This window comes from Podarcis gaigeae (assembly GCF_964106915.1).
Source record: "Podarcis gaigeae genome assembly, chromosome: 1".
Classification (NCBI taxonomy): Eukaryota; Metazoa; Chordata; class Lepidosauria; order Squamata; family Lacertidae; genus Podarcis; species Podarcis gaigeae.
Window position 1 is genome coordinate 3,840,451 of NC_139678.1, and position 6,000 is coordinate 3,846,450.

At 51.7% G+C, this 6,000-nt stretch overlaps 1 protein-coding gene across 1 annotated transcript in view; it reads right to left on the reverse strand.

The window, feature by feature from the left end:
* Positions 1-5,693, reverse strand: part of NIN (ninein) — a 116,818-nt gene extending 111,125 nt beyond the window's left edge. The window contains exons 1-2 of the mRNA XM_083753789.1: positions 5,567-5,693; positions 4,734-4,811 (exon numbers count right to left, since the gene is read on the reverse strand). The gene's annotated coding sequence lies outside the window, so the exon portion shown is untranslated. The remainder of the gene's footprint in view (positions 1-4,733; positions 4,812-5,566) is intronic.
* Between the last annotated feature and the right edge of the window lie 307 nt (positions 5,694-6,000).

Sequence of the window (6,000 nt, forward strand, 5' to 3'; positions counted from 1 at the left end):
CTGTTCCTCATAAGGGATCGTTTCCAGGCCTTTGACCATTTTGGTTGCCCTCCTCTGGGCACATTCCAGTTTGTCAGTGTCCTTCTTGAACTGTGGTGCCCAGAACTGGACACAGTACTCCAGGTGAGGTCTGACCAGAGCAGAATACAGTGGCACTATTACTTCCCTTGATCTAGATGCAATACTCCTATTGATGTAGCCCAGAATTGCATTGGCTTTTTTCGCTGCCGCGTCACACTGTTGGCTCATGTCAAGTTTGTGGTCAACCAAGACTCCTAGATCCTTTTCACATGTACTGCTCTCAAGCCAGGTGTCACCCATCTTGTATTTGTGCCTCTCATTTTTTTTTTGCCCAAGTGTTCTTCAAAGGAACTGGAGCCCAGAGTGAAGATGAGGGAGACAAGGAGCAGACAGCTCCCTCGTCTTTCCCACCGCTCTCAATTACTTCCCAGGCTGCAGGTGTTAGGGATTGATTAATCGTCAAGTAGTCAGGCAATTAACAACCTCTTAATTGAGCAGTTGGGTGTCACCACATCAGAGCTAGGAAGCAGAACTCTCAGGAAGCAGGTATCAAGGTTGCAGCCTTTTTTTGCAGGGGGAGGACCCCAAATCACTTCCGGGGCTGGCTTGCATATAGGTCTACTCTGAAGTCATGCATTCGGACAAGACTCTGCCAACCTTCCAAGATACACATGCAAATGTCACACAGAATTAACAGCAGTGTCAGCTCTATTAGAAAGTCCCGCGTTCGATTCCTGCCAGTCAGGGTAGGTAGATAGATAGATAGATAGATAGATAGATAGATAGATAGATAATTTATTACGGTAGGAGACCAGCTTATAAAACACACTTGGGGGTACAATCCCAGAAAGAAAACAAACATTTAAAAAATGTACAACAATAAATTTGAAATTTATAAATGCGATAAGCGTACAGACATTTAAAACTTTAAGATAAGCTACCACAGAGAGCTTCTTGGGCTCCTTGATCACTGCAGACGGTGACAGCAGCCACAAAATTAAAAGACGTCTGCTTCTTGGGAGAAAAGCAATGACAAACCTAGACAGCATCTTAAAAAGCAGAGATATCACCTTGCCAACAAAGGTCCGTATAGTTAAAGCCATGGTTTTCCCAGTAGTGATGTATGGAAGTGAGAGCTGGACCATCAAGAAGGCTGATTGCCGAAGAATTGATGCTTTTGAATTATGATGCTAGAGGAGACTCTGGAGAGTCCCATGGACTGCAAGAAGATCAAACACATCCATTCTTAAGGAAATCAGCCCTGAGTGCTCATTGGAAGGACAGATCGTGAAGCTGAGGCTCCAAGACTTTGGCCACCTCGTGAGAAGAGAAGACTCCCTGGGAAAGACCCTGCTGTTGGGAAAGATGGAGGGCGCAAGGAGAAGGGGACGACAGAGGACGAGATGGTGGGACAGTGTTCTCGAAGCTACCAGCATGAGTTTGACCAAACTGCGGAAGGCAGTGGAAGACAGGAGTGCCTGGTGTGCTCTGGTCCAGGGGGTCACAAAGAGTCGGACACAACTAAACAACAACAGCTCCACTCACATAAGGGCAGACCTTGAAGACCCCAAATAGTAATCAAACACAACATTTTGAAGTAGGAATCATCAGCAGACCTTGTTTGTCCTATAGGCAGCACATGTAAACTTCCTTCCACTGGTACTCAGATTTGAACATAGCAGCACTGAAGATGCTCCTTGGTTCTTTTTAGAAATCTGTCCTATTACAATCACATCCCCCTTTTCCTCTAACGTCCCCAAACATGGACCTCCTGCTGTTGTTGGACTACAAATCCCATCACCCCTAGCTAGCAGGGCCAGGAGTCAGGACTCTGATGAGAACTGTAGTCCAAAAACAGCTGGAGATTCAAGTTTGGGAAGCCCTGCTCTAAGGAGCCCAAAAGTGGCTCTCCTCCCCTTTAACGTCACAACGACCCTGTGAGGTAGGTTAGGCTGAGCGCAAGTGACTGGCTTGGTTGCGCATCAGAGTCCCAATCTGGATGGTAAGGGGGCAGTCTCAGAGGCTAAATTTCTGTGCAGTTTAAAGCATTAGGCTTTAGGGGTCACTAAACAAATAAAGACTAAGAGGGGGCGATCTTGACTTTGCCTCCCATCCATTTCCAGGAGGTGTCAATTTAATGGTCCGTGTGCTGAGCCTCTTGTCTCATAAATCAAATGCAGTGTGGAGCAGACAGCGCTTCATCGCAAGAGGGGCAGAGGAGGCCCCTTGATGGGAGACCGGGACACAAAAGGAAAAGGCACCCATGACAACAGGCCATTGCTCTGCAGCCCACTCAAACCTCTTTCTCTTCAAGGGGGACTGAGGAAGTCAGTCTTGCAGGCGGCAACTGCCCCCTCCCCCAGTTCCAAGGGGGAGTTTCCAGTTAAGCGCTGCTGAATTCAATGGGTCTTACTCCCAGACATGCAAGGTTTAGGATCCCAGCCTTAAAAAAAACCCTTTCCCGTTGGCAAAGGGAATTTGTGAAGCAGGCTGGGCTCCTCGGAAGATTAGCCAAGGACAAAGTTGAGTGGAAAGCAGGCCACAACTGCAGCTGGAATTTTGTTGGCCAAAAATTGGAAATCACAAGAAGTACCAACAGTGGAGGAATGGCAGATGAAGATGATGGACTTTTGGGAGCTGGCCGATCTGACCGGAAGAGTCCGTAACCAGAAGGAGGAGGAGGAGTACCAAGAGGAATGGAAGAAATTTAAAGACTATTTAGCTAAACATGTTAAGATAATTTAAATAGAAATACTTGTGAATATCAGATAGGCCTAGGATTTCAATATGTGATGTTGCAGAATAATATGTTTAAAGTTAAAATGAAAAAAGAAAGAAAGATGTTAATGGACTAAGTAAATTTTATGTGAAAATAGTTTTGGAAAACTGCTACAATGATTTATATGGAAATTCCGCCAGAAACTCAGCCACAATGTTAACAAAAGTGGAATTATTACAGTCAAGATAAATGCTTGTTGTTTGTCTGTTTTTGATGTTCTTTTTCTATTTGTTTGTTTGTTATAAATTTGGAAAACTAATAAAAAAAAATGGGGGGGGGGAAGTTGCATGGAAAGCATCAGAAATTTATGATCATAGCCTCTAAATACAAGTGAGTGTCTTGAATATTTAAGGCACTCCAGCACTGTAATAGGGGTCTTTCAACAACAAGCCCTCCCGCTAATCAGGAAGCAGGGGGGCGGGGAGAGAGACAATGTGCCCATCGGTTTTTATTTTGCAAAAAGAGAAAGGAAATTACAAATGGGTTGCGTGGGGCAATAACTCACCGAATCACCGGCTCGAAGGCCTCATAAAGGCTCCCTGTCCCCAATTGTGAAGGTGAGCGTCATGCTTGAGGGGGGGGGAGCAGCCGGCGAGGGGGCCGTTCATAATAAACAGCAAGCCCGCCTGTCCTGCAAGCTCCACTTTTGTCCAGGGACAGCAATTACGTAATTGGCGAGCCAGCCACCGTGTACCTTCTGAAAAATCTTTTGTTCGGCTGCCTACCAGCACGGAAGAGATGGAGAAAACATTGACCATCGAATGAGGAAGCTGCAAACATCTGCTTCAAGCTGCAACCTTTTTAAAAATTTAGTTTGTCAAGGAAGGCGGGATACCGGAAAAGCAAATTCACACCAAATCACATTTCTGCAGCCGGTCTCCTTTAAGTCGCTCCTCTTTGCAGCTCCAGCTCCAGGCAGTTAAAATTAAAATAAATCACAGTAGCTCAAACTCTGGGGGACCACCAGGCAAAAGAAGATAAACCTTAATAGCCAGCACCTTTGCTGCTGTCCCTGCAAACCTTAATAGCCTTAATAGTCCCCCCTCAGCTCTTGGAAGCAAGTGTCTTCCTGGCCACTTCTAAACCTGGGAGGAATTCAAGTCCCCCCCCCCCTTTTCTGAACTGCCAGACAACAGATGATGCTCCCTCCCGACTTACTTAAAGCGAGAAGTATCCCAGATTCTCCTGCCCGCCTGAAACCCCCTCCTCAGCAAGAGGATCCGCGAGTTTCCAGGAATCCTGCACCGCCTCTAAGCGCGCATGCAAACCAACGCCGGCCGCCAAGAAACTTTTTTTTCTGCAAAAACCAGACCCAAAACAAAAGCAGGCTTTGCAAGGGAACGGATTTCCCGGTCTCAGTTCATTTCTCTCTCTGCCTTCAAGGCCGGGGGGGGGGGGGGGGGCGAGCAGCCTTTGGCTCGCCAAGAAACAATGAAGCCGGCGAGACCCCCCCCCCCCCTCTTCCCTCACTCTCTCCATTGTCCAAGGCGAGTGAAAGGCAGGCGGGGGAGAGGGAGCGCGTGAAAGGGAAAGTGGGAGGCAGGTGCTGGGAAGACATCCTAGCGGGGGGGGGGGGGGATGGATGCCAAAGCCGGCTGGAGAAAGCGAAAGTCCGCCGCTAAGAAAAGTGGCTCCCAGCAGTGGCGTAGCGTGGGTTGTCAGCACCCGGGGCAAGGCAAGTAATTTGCGCCCTCTAACCCATGGATTTGCGCCCCCTAACCCTAACCCCCAGATGTTGCGACCGATGCGGCCGGCCCCCCTGCACCCCCCCACGCTACGCCACTGGCTCCCAGCCCCGGGAGAGAGAGAGGGGCTCCCTCCGGCCACAGTTTCCCCTAAGGGGGGGTGACCCCAAATGACCTGGCTGCAAAGGAAGACCAGCCACGCCAGCCACCCATCAGACAGACGGACAGACAGATAGACAGCAACTCACCTGCCCAGGGAATGGCACGGCACGGCACGGCACGGCACGGCTCGCCACCCTCTTCTTCCTCCGCCGCTTTCTGCAAGCCTGCAAGCCAAGCCCCCCAAAAGCGGCTTTTGTTAGCCACCCCAGATGCGCTCCGGGGTCTTCGGCGGGGGGAAGAGGAGCGCGCGCGGCGTTTGCATGGCGGAGGGGCCGCCCCTCCCCCGGCCCCGCCTCCAGCTCCTCCCCCTCGGAAGGACTTCCCCCTCCTCAAACAGCCCCCCCCAAGGAACCCCCTCCCATTGATGCCCAGCGAGATTTATGAAACGTGTATACCGCCCGTGAGAACGCGACTGACCCGGAGGGCTTTCCTTCCCTCCCTACTGCATCAGACTAGCCCCATCTCTGGAAAGACACCCCCCCAAATCAGCAACCCCCCCCCCCACAACAGCTTCCTCTAGGGTGGAAAACACACACACAGACCCCCGCTCTCCTGATCTGCACCACCTACCCTCCCCTCTCCGGCTCCCGGAGCATCTCAGCATCCCCGGTACGCCCCCCTGTTTTGCCAATGCCCCCCCGAACCCCACTATTCTGCAAGCAAGCAGCCTCCCCCCCCCCGTAGATCCTGCCCTCCGGAGCGCCCCCGGAGCATGCACGACAGCAAGAGCCCCCCCCTTCTCCAAATATCCCCGCCCCACTTTGCCTGAAAGACAAGACAGGCTATTGGGGGGGGCTTCAAAAGAGCCCGGCCAGCCCTTGCGCCCCCTCCCGCTTTGCGCCCCGCTTTTGCCCCCTGCTCTCCAGCCCCCTCTAGCGGCCGGGCAGCGCAGCGCAGCGCGTTCCGGAGCCTGCCTTACCTGCGTCAAGATCCCGGGCGGCTCCTTCGCGCCGGGAGCATCGCTTAGCCCGGCCGCCGCCGCCGCCGCTCTTCCCCCGCCATGGCCGGAGCCGAGCAACGGCGCAGGGAGAAGGAGGCGGAGCGCCAGAAGCAGGCCGGGAAGGAGAAGGAGGAGGAGAGCCCGCCCCCCTCGACCCCGGAGCCGGCAGAGCAGCGGGCGGGCCCTGCTGTCAGGCAGAGGGAGGCAGCGGCCTCAGGCGGCCGCTCGGGGAGGGTCCCGGCCGGCAGCAACGCGCCGCCATCCTCCGCTGCCACCGACTTAATTCCACATCTATAGGGGGGGGGGGAAATAGGTTTTAGGTTTGGTTGAATCAGTATTTTTAAATGATTATTTTTCAAATTAATTAATTAATTAAAAAAATAAATTTATTTATTTATTTTTAATTAGTATTT